Here is an 18319-nt window from a genome sequence, read left to right on the forward strand (position 1 = left end):
GGAAAAAAGTTTATTTACACTAAAATCGCACAGCCTGTCACGGCTGCAGGCTGTGCGTCTCTCCCTGTCACACAAGATCCACAGTGACAGGGAGAGGGAGGCGGAGAGGGAGGCGGAACGGCAACTATGTTGCCTTTCGGAGGGTGATCGCTGTGATTGGCTCACAGCGATCACACGGCAGGGAGCCAATCAGTGACGGCTCCTGCCGATACCCGGAAGCCTTAGCTGTCATAAGACAGCTAAGTGCAGCCGGTTCGGTGCGCGCGATCGCGGCGGGGAGCGGCGGCGCCGGTGATAGAGATCTACGCCCTGCCAGCCAGGAGCCCATCAAAACAGGGCGTAGATCTCTATCACTGCGGTCCGGAAATGGTTAAATAACCATAACCGTCTCTATAAAGACACTTTGGAGGCAATCTCGGATATATATAAATATCTGTCAGTGGTTACACAAGGTGATAGCAATTATTGGATGATTAGATAACTACAAGCACCCCATGCCTTCAAGGAAGGATGGATTAAGATATAACTTGACACCTTTAAAGAGACACTGAAGCGAAAAAAAATATATAATATAATGAATTGGTTGTGTACTATGAATAATTACGAGAAGTTTAGCAGCAAAGAAAATATTCTCATACTTTTATTTTCAGGTATAAAGTGTTTTCTAACATTGCATCATTCTATAATATGTGCAGATTACACAACACTCAGCATTCAAAATGAGTCTTTCAGAGCAGTCTGTGAACTAATGACCTCTCCTCTGGCAGAGAAAAAAAAAACTGTTCACTGACAGTTGAGATAATAAAAGTCAGATAACAGCCCTCTCCACGACTTTGAAAGTCGTAGAGATTAATGGCTTGTTTGCATAGAGATAACAACTGGAGTTTCTTAACTCTTCCTGCACTGGAAACAATTACACTGATGTATCTGATCTTAATGTTTTATTTCTTAGCTGTGCTACACATACAAATCATAATATCATCATTTTTTTTTCGCTTCAGTGTCTCTTTAAGCTTTTAGAAGCCAACGTGCCCAGTTTGGAGGATCCGATTTCCTATAGGATTCCCCTTTACATAATTGTCTGGAATGCTCCCGTGGGAGTGGCTCCCTGAACTCGTTCTATAATGATAGCTTTCCGAAGATGGAAGTCTTTATTGTATGTGTTTATTGCCAGTGTGTCGAGACGCGATGTTTCTGCTCGTCCTGTAAAACGTTGGAACGGTGCTTATTAAACGGGCTCTGAAAGGCGTGTTTAGTGAGTGCCGCGTAGAATTGGTGACACGGGCATGACAATAAGTAAATGACACAAAAACTCCTACAGTCAGCATAACGTGTGATTTGTCATTGTGCGGCTGGATCAGTAAAATGTTCCACCTACTATAGTGCAGCAACGCAAACATCTGGAGGAATTGCGATGGAAGAAACCTGGTTTAACCATTTCAGCCCGCGGGGGATTTTTAACCTTATGCATCCGAGCAAATTTCACCTTCCATTCATTCGCCAATAACTTTATCACTACTTATCACAATGAATTGATCTATATCTTGTTTTTTTCCGCCACCAATTAAGCTTTCTTTGGGTGGTACATTTTGCTAAGAATTATTTTTTTCTAAATGCATTTTCACAAGAATATTAAGAAAAAATAGAAAAAATTCATTATTTCTTAGATTTCGGCCACTATAGCTTTAAAATAATACATGCTACCGCAATTAAAACCTATGTATTTTATTTGCCCATTTGTCCCGCTTATTACACCATTTAAATTATGTCCCTATCACAATGTATGGCGCCGATATTTTATTTGGAAATAAAGATGCATTTTTTCAGTTTTGCGTGCGTCACTATTTACAAGCTTATAATTTGAAAAATGTTCGTAATAAACCCTCTTCACATGCATATTTAAAAAGTTCAGACCCTATTATGTTTTGTTTTTGTTTGTTTTTAAATTGTAATTTATTTTTCATAAAAAAAATTATTTGGGTAATTTTCGGTGTGGGAGGTGAACAGTTAATTTTAAATGTATTAATATGTGTTTATTTCATTGAAAAATGTATGTAGATGTAGTTCTACTCTTTGGCCACAAGATGGCCACAGTCAACATTTTTTTTTTAAGTCCTGGAAGCAAACTTTGTCACTTCCAGGAAGCATGAGGAGGATGGGAAACTTTTTTTTTTTAATCAGAAAGACGGTGGTTTCTGCTAAGAAGCCGTCTGTCTTTCTACCGGGGACTTAGATCAATGAATGGGAACTATGTTCCCATTCATTGATCTCCGGGCTAATGGGGGACAACGCGTGCATGTGCGTGCGATCGCGCGCAGCAGCCCTATAGCGGCATAAATGGTTAATATGTTTCTTAGTATAAAGTTCACACTTTGCACGGATTTTAGTTTCAAAAGTTTTCATGAAAGGAAACCCGTAAAAACAAAAATCTCCCCTAGGGGGCTGTCAACTCTGGAGGCCTGGGACCCCAGAAGTGTGGCCTCTCTGCGCACGCTCACTAGCTCCACCCTGCTTGGCAGAGGCATATCTAGAGGAGTGCAGAGAGGGCTTGTGCCATGGGCGCCACAGCACCATGGGGTGCCATGCCTCATGCCTCAAATCAGATTGTTATGTGGGGAACATGGGTACTTAATTTATATATGTAGTGCTCACTTGGCTTAGTGTTAGAAAAGAGGGCAGAGAGGGAATAAGTAGAAATACTTCCCAAAAAGTAACTTCAGCAATATCCCGAGCCAAAAAACACAGGCAACCATAACATGTACGCGAGAAAGGATATTGTTTTTAGAGGGGAAGGGGGCTCTGACTGGTGAGGAGGGGCACTATATAAGTGTTTGCCATAGGCTCTAGATCACCCAGATATGCCCCTGCTGCTTGGGCTCCGGCAGACACAGCCAAGCCCGATCTGGTCTGTGTTGCTGTGCAGAAGCAGACAGCTTGTGTCTGCACAGTGACACGGATCCGATCCAGCCTGGCTTTTCCAAAAGAAAGCCGACAGGGATGAACCTGCACGAGGTGACAAGTGGATTTTGGGGGTCCCAGCGCTGGAATGGAGGGACAGAGGAGGACGGGGGAAGCCTCTTTAGGAGACGCGGAAAAGCCGCCGCAAGTGCTCAGTATGAGGTGGCTGTTTCCGCGTCCAACATGGCGGCACAACGCGAGGAAACCGCCGCATGCTGCATGGGCAGAGCAGTGGAGTCCACATTGGATGCGGCGGATTGCACGCATAACAATGCTACTGACACTGTGGTTGGACGCGGGGAAGCCACCGCTTGCTTGGAGAGTAGCGCGGCGGCTCCCGCGCCCGAATCAGCGGATACATTGCAAAACATGTCTGGTGTGGCTGGGACTGCTAGTCCACACAGGTTCAGAAGGACGCGCGCGCGCTGAGAGGCAGAGCTTATATGACAGCCAGAGAAGAGTCAGCTGACCAAGCTGGTCAGCTGACATTTTCACCACCTTCCATTGGTCCAGCACTTAGGGGTGGCGCTAGAGAGCGCTATAGTATATATACTGGATGCTGGTCATTTCTCTGGCGTCTGGCGTTGCGATCACTATGTGGTAGCACTCAGACCTTGTCAGTATCTGTGTTCTAGCTCAGTTTCCAAAGGTGTTGATGATCAAGGAGCTCACACCTTAGCGTTAGGAATATTGTATTGTATTATTTGTTATGACCTTCTGCCTGCCTGACCCTTCTTCTGATTCCTGATTCTGTACCTTGCCATTCTGATACTCCGTTGCCAAACTCTGCTTGTCCATTGGATTCCGTATCTGTCTCCTGATTCTGTATCTTATCTGTCTGTGTGTTATCGACCTGGCTTGCCCGACCTCGAGAACTGACCTTACTGTTAGAGGCAGTTCCCAGACCTGTTAGTGACATCTATCTGGTGTCACTCTCACTCTGTCCTTCCTACTTCCAGCCTGACTCCTCTCTCGGGAGAGTCCAGGCTAGTGGAAGGAACTTGTCTCTTGTGCAGTACTTGTACTGCCTCGCACCTGCCCCTCAGGTGCAATACTCAAAGTATTACTGTTACACCAATACACTCTATCATTCAGGTGTCCAGAGGTTAGAATATATATCTGATTATCGGTGATACTGCAGATCATCAATAATTGGGTATATTCTGCATTCTCGGTGATACTGCAGATCACCGGTAATCAGACCCTCTCTGTGTTACACCGATCGTTACAGGAACCATGCACGCTACCGCGCTCTCCAGCGGCCGAGCGCGAGCGTGCACACACGCTCCCGGCCCGCGGTTCGTTAGCCAGGCAATCAGTGAATCGGGCTATGGTGCCCAATCACTGATTCCTCTCCCCCGCTGAAAAAGCGACAGCTTCTCTCGGAAGCTGCGCCTTTTCTGGCCGTTCCCTCCCCGATGCGTCACTCTAAGCGTGTGCTACGCTTAGAGTAACGTCATGTAAACAAACTCATGGCCGCCATAATACTACAACCAAAAGTAAAAAAAAAAATGAAAATCAACACACATTTACATTTTAAACCTATTGTTTACCTCCCACCCTCCCAAAACTACCCAAATAAAATGTTTAATATAAAAAAAAAAAAACATTACAATAAAAAAAAAAAAAACATGTAAATATTTACCTAAGGGTTTAAACTTTTTAAATATCAATGTAAAGATGATATATTTCTATATTTTTTTTATTTTAAACTTGTAAATAATGATAGATGCAAAACGGAAAAAATGCACCTTTATTTCCGAATAAAATATTGTCGCCATACATTGTGATAGGGACATAATTTTAACGGTGTAATAACCGGGACATATGGGCAAATACAATACGTGACTTTTAATTATGGAGGCATGTATTATTTTAAAACTATAATGGCTGAAAACTGAGAAATAATTAATTTTTTTTCGTTTTTTTTTCTTATTCTTCCTGTTAAAATGCATTTACAGTAAAGTGGCTCTTAGCAAAATGTACCCCCCAAAGAAAGCCTAATTGGTGGTGGAAAAAACAAGATATAGATCAGTTCATTGTGATAAGTAGTGATAAAGTTATAGGCTAATGAATGGGAGGTGAACATTTCTCAAGTGAAAACGACGGAACGCGAATGGGTTAAGGGCACTTTATTTGTTACTGGTACACTTTTAAGTAAACCTGAGATTAAAGCATTAGTACTTTCCTGGGGCTTCCTCCAGCCCCCTGTAGTCAGTCAGCTACCTCTGTGTCCTTCCGATCCCCTCAGGGGCTTACCGGTAACTAGAAATCAATGGGCCCCCCTGCAAAACTTTTAATTGGGCCCCTCCCTCCCTCACTTTAATAGCATTATCTACCATGCAAGGCATGGTAGATAATTAAGTGTTTCTGATGGAGAATTACCATAAAAGTGCCTCTTTTTGGTGCATCTCTGCCACCATCCCATCCAAACCCCCACCGGTTGTCAGTGGAACATTTCTGAGACTAGTCAAGCGGCAGCACGGTGGCGTAGTGGTTAGCGCTCTTGCCTTGCAGCGCTGGGATCCCGGTTCGACTCCCAGTCAGAGCACTATCTGCATCCGGTTTGAATGTTCTCCCCGTGTCTGTGTGGGTTTCCCCTGGGCACTCTGTTTTCCTCCCACATCCCAAAAACATACAGATACGTTAATTGGCTTCCCCCTAACTTGGCCCTAGACTACGATACCTACACAGACATATGACTATGGTAGGGGTTAGACTATGAGCTCCTCTGAGGATAGTAAGTGGCAAGACAATATACTCTGTACAGGGCTGCGGAATATCTCAGTGCTATATTAATACTAATAAAAGCTAACACAGACAGTTCTGATTGCAGTTTTTCGCAGAGAGTTTTACGAGTGAGCTATGTAAGCTGTGGATTAGGGTAGATGCTATAAATACAGTAAAAAATGACAACCTTATCGCTGGGAGGCCACCGGGCTGCGAATCCTCCTCACTTACCTGCTGAAGGACAAGTCAGGTCAGGCAAGGCACGGTGTACAATACCTCCGCTCACCGCTGTGTCTGAGACGCCACTGGATGAACTAGTGCAATTAAATGCTTTATGGGAGCTTAGCAGATCTGGGTCACTCAAGTGAGAGGTTTTTTGTGCCCTGTAAACTGTACCTAGAAATGTCATTGTATTTCCTGACTTTGGCAGGGCTCAGGCAGGGAACACACTTGCTAGAATTCTGCACTGCAAAGATGCGCACTGCCTATTAAAGTCAATGGCTCGCAAATGGCACATCATTCGTGTTTGATCGCGCTTTGCGTTTCCCTCGCAATTTTATATCACACAGCTTTCTACTTTATGCATGATGCACACATTCCCAAATACAATGTATACCTCCTTCACTTAACCTTCTTGCCGGTTATCCCGAGCCCGCTGGGCCGATTTTCAAAATATTTTTTTTACTGCACGCAGCTAGCACTTTGCTAGCTGCATGCATTTTCTGATCGCCGCCGCTCGCCGTCGATTCGCCGCCGCTCGGCTCGCCGCGGCGCCCTCTCCCCAGACCCCTTGCACAGCCTGGCCAATCAGTGCCAGGCAGCGCTGGGGGGTAGATCGGGATTCCCTCTGACGTCGCTGGGCTCGCTACATGATTTAAAAAAAATAAAAATAAAAAAAAGTGCTGCGCTGCGCTGCCCCCTTGCCGCCAGAATTGGAACGGCAAGGGGGTTAAAAGGTGAAAATAATCTATGAAATAGGAGCCCTTTGCAGGTGTTTTGGAGGAATTAGCTGATTAGAGTCGGACCCTTTGGCCCCCAGAATATTGAACATTTTCACAGTATTCTAATGGGCTGAGATTTTGATTTTGGGATTCTCATAAGCTGTAAGCCCTGAAATGTAAGCTTGAAATAGCTCGCTTTGCATTTAATGAGTTTATTTCATATATCAGTTTACCTTTTAACCACTTCCCCTCCAAGGGTTTTTCTCCTTAACAACCAGAGCAATTTTCACCTGTCAGCGCTTCTTCCTTCCATTTGCCTATAACTTTATTACAACTTATTACAACAAAACCATCTATATCTATAGCCACCAATTAGGCTTTCTTTGGGGGGTACTTTTTGCTAAAATTATTTTATTCTAACTGCATTTTAACCGGAAAAAAATAAGAAAAAAAAGGAAAAATTATTTCTCAGCTTTCGGTCATTATAGTTTTAAAATAATACACGCTACCGTAATTAAAACCCACACATTTTATTTGCCCATTTGTCCCGGTAATTGCAACATTTAAAATATTTCCCTAGTACAATGTATGGCGCCAATATTTTATTTGGAAATAAAGGTGCATTTTTATCAGTTTTGCGTCCGGCACTATTTACAAGCCCATAGTTTCAAAATTAACAGTAGTATACCCTTTTGACATACATTTTAAAAAAAGTTCAGTCCCTAAGGTAACTATTTATGTATTTTTTATTATTGTAATTTTTAATGCAAAAACTTATTTTTGGATAGTGTAAGAGGTAAAGTGTTCATTTGAAATGTGTGTGTAGGTGTTTTTCTTAATTAAATGTATGTAGGTGTAATTTTACTATTTGGCCATAAGATGTCCTTGCGCATTACTTCCTATTGCGCACTTATAGTACGCTAAATAGGAAGTAATGCATGGATGTGTTACGTCGGAAGTAAACAAATAATCGCGGTATCTCTTTGATTCCGGCGACCATTCACACGGGGACAGAGATTAATGTATGGGAACTGTGTTGCTATCCATTCATCTCCCCACTAACGATCAGCGGTGATAATGAGCACGGGAGCGTGCTCGGGAACGCGCGGGAGTACCTGACGGCAAGGGACGTAGTAGTTACGCCCCTGCGAGGTAAAGTGGGAAATTGCAGGGACGTAGTTACTTGTTCCAGGGGAGGGGAAGTGATTAAGTTGGAGTAGTTAACCACTTAAGCATATCTTGACGAATATGTTCGTCCAGATAGGCTGTGTCGCTGTCAGTGTGCGGTGCGCGCTCCTGCCGCTCCCCGATCAATGCATGGGAATATACTTCCCATTCATCGATCCCTGCTCGACTGTCTCTTAACAGAGCAAAAAAAAAAGTTCCTCGTCGTCTTTCTACTTCCTGGAAGCATGATTGTACGCTTCCAGGACTTTTTTGACTGTGGCCATCTTGAGGCCAAATAGTAAACTACATTCACATGTATTTTTTAATAAATAAATACATTCTATTAAATTTTTAAATTAGCTGTTTACTTCCCACACCAAAAATGACCCAAATACAATTTCTAATAAAAAATAACATAAAAAAATTACAATTGAAAAAAACCAAAACAACCTAAATAGTTACCTAAGGGTCTGGACTTTTTAAATATGCATGTCAAGAGAGTATGTTAATATAATTTTTTAAATTATAGTCTTGTAAATAGTGATGGATGCAAATTGAAAAAATGCACCTTTATTTCCAAATGAAATATTTGCGCCATAAATTGTGATAGGGGCATAATTTAAACGGTGTAATAGCCGGGACAAATGAGCAAATAAAATACATGGGTGTTAATTACAGTAGCATGTATTAATGTAAAACAATAATGGCCAAAAACTGAGAAATAATGATTTTTTTCCATTTATTTCTTAATCTTCTTAAAATGGAATTAGAATAAAATAATTCTTAGCAAAATGTACCTTCCAATGAAAGCCTAAATGGTGGCGGAAAAAACAAGATATAGATAATTTCATTGTGATAAGTAGTGATAAGGTTATTGTCGAATGAATGGGAGGTGAAAGTTGCTCAGATGCAAAAAATGAACAACCCTTCGGGCTTATGGACTTTCGCACAATATTCTAATTTTTTGCATTTCACCTGTACTTATCTAAGGAGAGGGAAGGCTGCGGATCATATAGAGCCTTCCCTGTTCCCTCTCGGTCCCCTCGTTCCAGCGCTGAACTTACGCCACCTCCTTGAGTCCTCAAAAGGCTCCCAAAGATGGGCAGCTCGTATTGTGCATGCGTGTGGGCGCACAACCTCATACATGCGCAATGCAGCGCCACCCATCTTCAGGAGCACCTGAGGACACAAGTGTTTCTGGAGCCTTCCGAGGGTTCACAAAGGTGTATCTGAAAAGGTGGTCTAATAGCTGGAAGGGGGCGAATGCACTGGAATGAGGGGGCCAAGAGGAGACAGTGAAGGCTCAATAGGATCCAGAGTCTGCCCTTTCCAGAGGTGAGTATGTGACTTTTTTCACTTCAGTGATGTGACTATGTGCTTTATAAAGTGCTGTAATATTTTGGTACAATATTAATGTACAAGTTTAATATGATATAATATTAATCATAAACATAATTAATAAAATAAATAATACTGTCTGGTAGAAGATGTAGCGAGCTGTGAGGTGCACTCATGTTTATTAACGTGAAGAATGAAAACGATTCTGTGCTATTTCTAACAGGTAACAAGAACAAGAAATAAAATACATCTCACTGAATGTAGGCAGAAGATTGGCTGAGGATTGGCTGACTGTACCGGGACGAAACAGGAGAATGAATGAACATACTCCTCCCCTTTTTATTTGCCTTAATTATACAGTAGTAGTCAAAAGTTGCTAATTGGATTATGATAACATCAGTATTTATGGGATTCTAATTCCAGTGATTAATTGGGTGTTATGTGTTACTCCACAAGGAGGATGGATGGGAACAGGAATCGTTTCACCTCCCTGGTGGTGCATTTCTGTCTGGATTTATGGTTCTAAAAGCGGTATATTTTTTTAAAGAATTTTAGGCCTCCAATTCTTAAGTCTTAAAGAGAAACTCCAACCAAGAATTGAACTTTATCCCAATCAGTAGCTGATACCCCCTTTTACATGAGAAATAGAATGATTTTCACAAACAGACCATCAGGGGGCGCCGTGTGACTGATTTTGTGCTGAAACCACTCCCACTAGAGGCTCTGAATACCGCGGTACTCCTGGCAAACTGCCACAATGTAACAATGTTCACAGACAGGAAATGGCTGTTTAGAGCTGTCTAACAGCCAGAACAGCTAGAAACAGCTACATAACATGCCCACAGTAACAATGTCACCATGTAATACATGTCAGAATGTGAATCTGGGAGAGGAAAGATTTTACAATGAGCAAACACTGACTAAATCATTTATACATAATTATGGTAAAAATTAAGCACTTTTTTATTACATTATTTTCGCTGGAGTTCCTCTTTAAAGGATACCCAAACTGAAATGTGACATAATGAGATAGACATGTGTATGTACAGTGCCTAGCACACAAATAACTAGGCTGTGTTCCTTTTTTTTCTTTCTCTGCCTGAAAGAGTTAAATATCAAGTATGCAAGTGGCTGACTCAGTCCTGACTCAGACAGGAAGTGACTACAGTGTGACCCTCACTGATAAGAAATTACCCTTTTTTACATCTTTCTTGCTCTCCGAAGCCATTTTCTGCTAGGAAAGTGTTTTATAGTTGGAATTTCTTATCAGTGAGGGTCACACTGTAGTCACTTCCTGTCTGAGTCAGGACTGAGTCAGCCACTTACATACCTGATATTTAACTCTTTCAGGCAGAGAAAGAAAAAAAAAAAGGAACACAGCCTAGTTATTTGTGTGCTAGGCACTACACATACACATGTCTATCTCATTATGTCACATTTCAGTTCGGGTATCCTTTAACTCACCAAAATATATCAGAATAAAAGCCTGGTAGACGTCCTGCATATAAATAAAACACTGGAACACAAAATTGTTGAAATGATTACATTTATAAAGAAACTTAAAAAATAGTGAAACTGTACAAATAAGGCATCACCAGACTTTACAGTATGTACATATTTTGAAACAGGGAATGTCACAGAAGGTGACATGACATCACAATCGGGGCAGTAGAAGAGTGATTCCTTTCGGACTTTATTCCCTTTGCTATCAGTCTTTAATGCTTAACACACACCATACAATCTTGGTTGTACAGATTTACCAAATCTCTGTAGTATAAGGGCCAACAGATTGAAAATACCCGGAATGATTGATTGGATAAGCTCTTATACTACATGAAAGTGGTAAGATTGAACAACCAAGATTGTATGGTGTGTGTTGAGCCTTAGGAGGCAGGCAGAGAGCAGTCATAACCCAGGCAGAGGTCGGCAGTGGGGTGCCTAGGGCATTTGACACCCGGTGCTGGGTATAATAAGAACCCCCCCTTCCTGAAAAAAAGGAAAGGAGCCAATACGGCATACTAAGCGTGCCACGTCAGGTAATGCCAGATATAGTTGCCACCAGTATAGGTAGCATAGTTGCTCCCAGTATAAGTAGTATTGTTGCCCCTAGTGTAGATAGTATAGTTGCCCCAGTATAGCTAGTATAGTTGCTCCCAGTGTAAGTAGTGTAGTTGCACCAGTGAAGCTAGTACAGTTCCCCCCAGTGTAGGTAGTATAGTTGCCCCCAGTGTAAGTAGTATAGTTGCCCCCAGTGTAAGTAGTGTAGTTGCCCCAGTGAAGCTAGTACAGTTCCCCCCAGTGTAGATAGTATAGTTGCCCCCAGTGTAAGTAGTATAGCTGCCCCCAGTGTAGCTAGTATAGCTGCCCCCAGTGTAGGTAGTATAGTTGCCCCCAGTATAGCTAGTATAGTTGCCCCCAGTGTAGCTAGTATAGTTGCCCCCAGTATAGCTAGTATAGTGTCCCCCCCAGTGTAGCTAGTATAGTTGCCCCAGTATAGCTAGTATAGTTGCCCCCAGTAAAGCTAGTATAGTTGCCCCAGTATTAGTATAGTTGCCCCCAGTGTAAGTAGTATAGTTGCCCCCAGTGTAGGTAGTATAGTTGTCCCCAGTATAGCTAGTACAGTTCCTCCCAGTGTAGGTAGTATAGTTGCCCCCAGTGTAGCTAGTATAGATGCCCCCAGTGTAGCTAGTATAGTTGCCCTCAGTGTAGGTAGTATAGTTGCCCCCAGGGTAGCTAGTATAGTTGCCCCCAGTATAGCTAGTATGGTGTCCCCCCCAGTGTAGCTAGTATAATTGCCCCAGTATAGCTAGTATAGTTGCCCCCAGTGAAGCTAGTATAGTTGCCCCAGTATTAGTATAGTTGCCCCCAGTGTAGGTAGTATAGTTGTCCCCAGTATAGCTAGTACAGTTCCTCCCAGTGTAGGTAGTATAGTTGCCCCCAGTGTAGCTAGTATAGATGCCCCCAGTGTAGCTAGTATAGTTGCCCCCAGTGTAGGTAGTATAGTTGCCCCCAGTGTAGGTAGTATAGTTGCCCCCAGTGTAGCTAGTATAGTGGCCCCCCCAGTGTAGCTAGTATAGTTGCCCCAGTATAGCTAGTATAGTTGCCCCCAGTGAAGCTAGTACAGGCAGTGCAGAATTATTATTAGGCAAATGAGTATTTTGACCACATCATCCTCTTTATGCATGTTGTCTTACTCCAAGCTGTATAGGCTTGAAATCCTACTACCAATTAAGCATATTAGGTGATGTGCATCTCTGTAATGAGAAGGGGTGTTGTCTAAAGACATCAACACCCTATATCAGGTGTGCATAATTATTAGGCAACTTCCTTTCCTTTGGCAAAATGGGTCAAAAGAAGGACTTGACAGGCTCAGAAAAGTCAAAAATAGTGAGATATATTGCAGAGGGATGCAGCACTCTTACAATTACAAAGCTTCTGAAGCGTGATCATCGAACAATCAAGCGCTTCATTCAAAATAGTCAACAGGGTCGCAAGAAGCGTGTGGAAAAACCAAGGCGCAAAATAACTGCCCATGAACTGAGAAAAGTCAAGCGTGGAGCTGCCAAGATGCCACTTGCCACCAGTTTGGCCATATTTCAGAGCTGCAACATCACTGGAGTGCCCAAAAGCACAAGGTGTGCAATACTCAGAGACATGGCCAAGGTAAGAAAGGCTGAAAGACGACCACCACTGAACAAGACACACAAGCTGAAACGTCAAGACTGGGCCAAGAAATATCTCAAGACTGATTTTTCTAAGGTTTTATGGACTGATGAAATGAGAGTGAGTCTTGATGAGCCAGATGGATGGGCCCGTGGCTGGATTGGTAAAGGGCAGAGAGCTCCAGTCCGACTCAGACGCCAGCAAGGTGGAGGTGCAGTACTGGTTTGGGCTGGTATAATCAAAAATGAGCTTGTGGGGCCTTTTCGGGTTGAGGATGGAGTCAAGCTCAACTCCCAGTCCTACTGCCAGGTTCTGGAACACACCTTCTTCAAGCAGTGGTACAGGAAGAAGTCTGCATCCTTCAAGAAAAACATGATTTTCATGCAGGATAATGCTCTATCACACGCGTCCAAGTGCTCCACAGCGTGACTGGCAAGAAAGGGTATAAAAGAAGAAAAACTAATGACATGGCCTCCTTGTTCACCTGATCTGAACCCCATTGAGAACCTGTGGTCCATCATAAAATGTGAGATTTACAAGGAGGGAAAACAGTACACCTCTCTGAACAATGTCTGGGAGGCTGTGGTTGCTGCTGCACGCAATGTTGATGGTGAACAGATCAGAATCCATGGATGGCAGGCTTTTGAGTGTCCTTGCAAAGAAAGGTGGCTATATTGGTCACCGATTTGTTTTTGTTTTGTTTTTGAATGTCAGAAATGTATATTTGTGAATGTTGAGATGTTATATTGGTTTCACTGGTAAAAATAAATAATTGAAATGGGTATATATTTGTTTTTTGTTAAGTTGCCTAATAATTATGCACAGTAATAGTCACCTGCACACACAGATATCCCCCTAAAATAGCTAAAACTAAAAACTACTTTTAAAAAATATTCAGCTTTGACATTAATGAGTTTTTTTGGATTCATTGAGAACATGGTTGTTGTTCAATAATACAATTATTCCTCAAAAATACCACTTGCCTAATAATTCTGCACTCCCTGTAGGTAGTATATTTGCCCCCAGTATAGCTAGTAAAGTTAGATAAACCCACCCCCAAGCAACAAACCAGCATAAGCTGCACAGTGTAACCTTACCTCACTGAAAATCAGTCGACTGCAAAGACATTCAACGTCTGCAATTTGAATCACTATAAAAAACGATTTAATTTATTTAGTATTTTTCAAAAAAGACACAATTATTCAATAGTAATCTGCAAGCTCAGCATCAATCCATAGTACCGTGCCACAAAAAAACACACACATTGTGGCACGGAACTATGGACTGATGCTGATCTTGCAGATTACTATTGAATAATTGTGTCTTTTTAAAAAAAATACTAAATAAATTAAATAGTTTTTTATAGTGATTCAAATTGCAGTCGACTGATTTTCAGTGAGGTTACAGCGTGCAGCTTATGCTGGATTGTTGCTTGGTGGTGGATTTATCTAATTGACCTATACCAGTGCTAGCATCTGTAATTTGACGTGCTATACATAGATAACATTTTGTTATCTTATTTATTGATAGTAAAGTTGCCCCCAGTGAAGCAGCGCTAGAAGGAGGGGCAGCGGGGACAGTGGCAGGGAGGGGGGCCGAGCCCCCCCCCCCCCTCACCTGGGTCCCCTCCTTCTGCCTTTCTTCCGCTCCAAATATTAAGCAAGCAGGCGTGGCGGGTGGATAATTACTCACCTGAGTTCCGCGTTCCAAGCACTGGAGCGCAGCGTCACGTCGTCACAACTCTCCGCCTTCAATGCCGCCCCCTGTGCTTCCGCTAATCAGGAAGTCTTCATGAAGGGTGCCTTATACAGGCTTGATTGATTTCTGGCACTGTATTTGGCCTGAGAAAATGGGCAAAGGCCCGCGAGACGCGTTGCCTAGTGCTTAACTACTTTAGCTTTTTGGACGTATCTGCTACGTCCAAAATGGTGCTCCGTGCTCCCGCGGCCGATCGCGCGCACACGACCGCGTGGTCCCGTGCCACCGCCTGTTAGCCCGGAGATCAATGTATGGGAACACAGTTCCCATTCATTGATCTAAGTCCCCATTAGAAAGACCGACAGCTTCTATTAGAAGCCGCAATCTTTCTAAAGAAAAAAAAAGTTTCACATCCTCCTTTCACTTCCTGTAAGCGAGATCGCTAAATCGTTTAAATCAGAAGGGGAAATATGTGACATAATTTTGTAAAAAGCATACATTTACATTGGGAACAACACGAAGCACAGCGCACGCCCACTGTAGAACAATGTCCACGATAATAATGTTCCTTAAAGAGGAACTGTAGTGAAAATAACATAATGAATAAAATTGCTTATGTTTTACAATATTCATTTATAGATTATTTACTCAGTGTTCTGCCAGGTGATCTGTACAGAATATTTGTTCCTTTTCAGTTTAGATTTTTCTGTACAACCAACTGTTTTTATCAAACTGCAGTGAAAAAAAACAATGCAATGCAATGCAAACAATGTGCAATTAACATTTGCAAGCACTCTCCCAGAGGTTCTAAAGGTAGCACTGATTGGTGTAAGGGAACATGTGCTCCCCGAGCCAATCTGTGCCTTTTTTTTGTGTGAATAATCACTGTTACAGCCAGTAAGAGTGGTCATCTCTACTTCATAGTTACATAGTTACATAGTTATTTTGGTTGAAAAAAGACATCCATCCATCGAGTTGAACCAGAGAACAAAGTACAACACCAGCCTGCTCCCTCACATATCCCTGCTGATCCAGAGGAAGGTACAACACCATCCTGCTCCCTCACATATCCCTGCTGATCCAGAGGAAGGCACAACACCAGCCTGCTCCATCACATATCCCTGCTGATCCAGAGGAAGGCACAACACCAGCCTGCTCCCTCACATATCCCTGCTGATCCAGGGGAAGGTACAACACCAGCCTGCTCCCTCACATATCCCTGCTGATCCAGGGGAAGGTACAACACCAGCCTGCTCCCTCACATATCCCTGCTGATCCAGAGGAAGGCACAACACCAGCCTGCTCCCTCACATATCCCTGCTGATCCAGAGGAAGGCACATCACCAGCCTGCTCCCTCACATATCCCTGCTGATCCAGAGGAAGGTACAACACCAGCCTGCACCCTCACATGTCCCTGCTGATCCAGAGGAAGGCACAACCCCAGCCTGCACCCTCACATATCCCTGCTGATCCAGAGGAAGGTACAACACCAGCCTCTTCCCTCACATATCCCTGCTGATCCAGAGGAAGGTACAACAACAGCCTGCACCCTCACATATCCCTGCTGATCCAGAGGAAGGTACAACATCAGCCTGTTCCCTCACATATCCCTGCTGATCCAGAGGAAGGCACAACACCAGCCTGCTCCCTTACATATCCCTGCTGATCCAGAGGAAGGCACAACACCAGCCTGCTCCCTCACATATCCCTGCTGATCCAGAGGAAGGCACAACACCAGCCTGCTCCCTTACATATCCCTGCTGATCCAGAGGAAGGCACAACACCAGCCTGCACCCTCACATATCCCTGCTGATCCAGAGGAAGGCACAATACCAGCCTGCACCCTCACATATCCCTGCTGATCCAGAGGAAGGCACAACACCAGCCTGACCCCTCACATATCACTGCTGATCCAGAGGAAGGTACAGCACCAGCCTGCATCCTCACATACCCCTGCTGATCCAGAGGAAGGCACAACACCAGCCTGCTCCCTCACATATCCCTGCTGATCCAGAGGAAGGCACAACACCAGCCTGCTCCCTCACATATCCCTACTGATCCAGAGGAAGGCACAACACCAGCCTGCACCCTCACATATCCCTGCTGATCCAGAGGAAGGCACAACACCAGCCTGACCCCTCACATATCACTGCTGATCCAGAGGAAGGTACAACACCAGCCTGCTCCCTCACATATCCCTGCTGATCCAGAGGAAGGTACAACACCAGCCTGCACCCTCACATGTCCCTGCTAATCCAGAGAAAGGCACAACACCAGCCTGCACCCTCACATATCCCTGCTGATCCAGAGGAAGGTACAACACCAGCCTGCACCCTCACATATCCCTGCTGATCCAGAGGAAGGTACAACACCAGCCTGCTCCCTCACATATCCCTGCTGATCCAGAGGAAGGCACAACACCAGCCTGCTCCCTCACATATCTCTGCTGATCCAGAGGAAGGCACAACACCAGCCTGCACCCTCACATATCCCTGCTGATCCAGAGGAAGGCACAACACCAGCCTGCTCCCTCACATATCCCTGCTGATCCAGAGGAAGGTACAACACCAGCCTCCTCCCTCACATATCCCTGCTGAGCCAGAGGAAGGTACAACACCAGCCTGCTCCCTCACATATCCCTGCTGATCCAGAGGAAGGCACAACAGCAGCCTGCTCCCTCACATATCCCTGCTGATCCAGAGGAAGGTACAACACCAGCCTGCACCCTCACATATCCCTGCTGATCCAGAGGAAGGTACAACACCAGCCTGCTCCCTCACATATCCCTGCTGATCCAGAGGAAGGCACAACACCAGCCTGCACCCTCACATATCCCTGCTGATCCAGAGGACGGTACAACACCAGCCTGCACCCTCACATATCCCTGCTGATCCAGAGGAAGGCACAACACCAGCCTGCACCCTCACATATCCCTACTGATCCTGAGGAAGGCACAACACCAGCCTGCTCCCTCACATATCCCTACTGATCCAGAGGAAGGTACAACACCAGCCTGCACCCTCACATATCCCTGCTGATCCAGAGGAAGGTACAACACCAGCCTGCTCCCTCACATATCCCTGCTGATCCAGAGGAAGGTACAACACCAGCCTGCACCCTCACATATCCCTGCTGATCCAGAGGAAGGTACAGCACCAGCCTGCTACCTCACATATCCCTGCTGATCCAGAGGAAGGTACAACACCAGCCTGCTCCCTCACATATCCCTGCTGATCCAGAGGAAGGCACAACACCAGCCTGCTCCCTCACATATCCCTGCTGATCCAGAGGACGGTACAACACCAGCCTGCACCCTCACATATCCCTGCTGATCCAGAGGAAGGTACAACACCAGCCTGCACCCTCACATATCCCTGCTGATCCAGAGGAAGGCACAACACCAGCCTGCTCCCTCACATATCCCTGCTGATCCAGAGGAAGGCACAACACCAGCCTGCACCCTCACATATCCCTGCTGATCCAGAGGAAGGCACAAAACCAGCCTGCACCCTCACATATCCCTGCTGATCCAGAGGAAGGCACAACACCAGCCTGCTCCCTCACATATCCCTGCTGATCCAGAGGAAGGCACAACACCAGCCTGCACCCTCACATATCCCTGCTGATCCAGAGGAAGGCACAACACCAGCCTGCTCCCTCACATATCCCTGCTGATCCAGAGGAGGGCACAACACCAGCCTGCTCCCTCACATATCCCTGCTGATCCAGAGGAGGGCACAACACCAGCCTGCTCCCTCACATATCCCTGCTGATCCAGAGGAGGGCACAACACCAGCCTGCTCCCTCACATATCCCTGCTGAT

Source organism: Hyperolius riggenbachi, chromosome 7, assembly GCF_040937935.1.
Source record: "Hyperolius riggenbachi isolate aHypRig1 chromosome 7, aHypRig1.pri, whole genome shotgun sequence".
In the NCBI taxonomy this organism is placed as follows: domain Eukaryota; kingdom Metazoa; phylum Chordata; class Amphibia; order Anura; family Hyperoliidae; genus Hyperolius; species Hyperolius riggenbachi.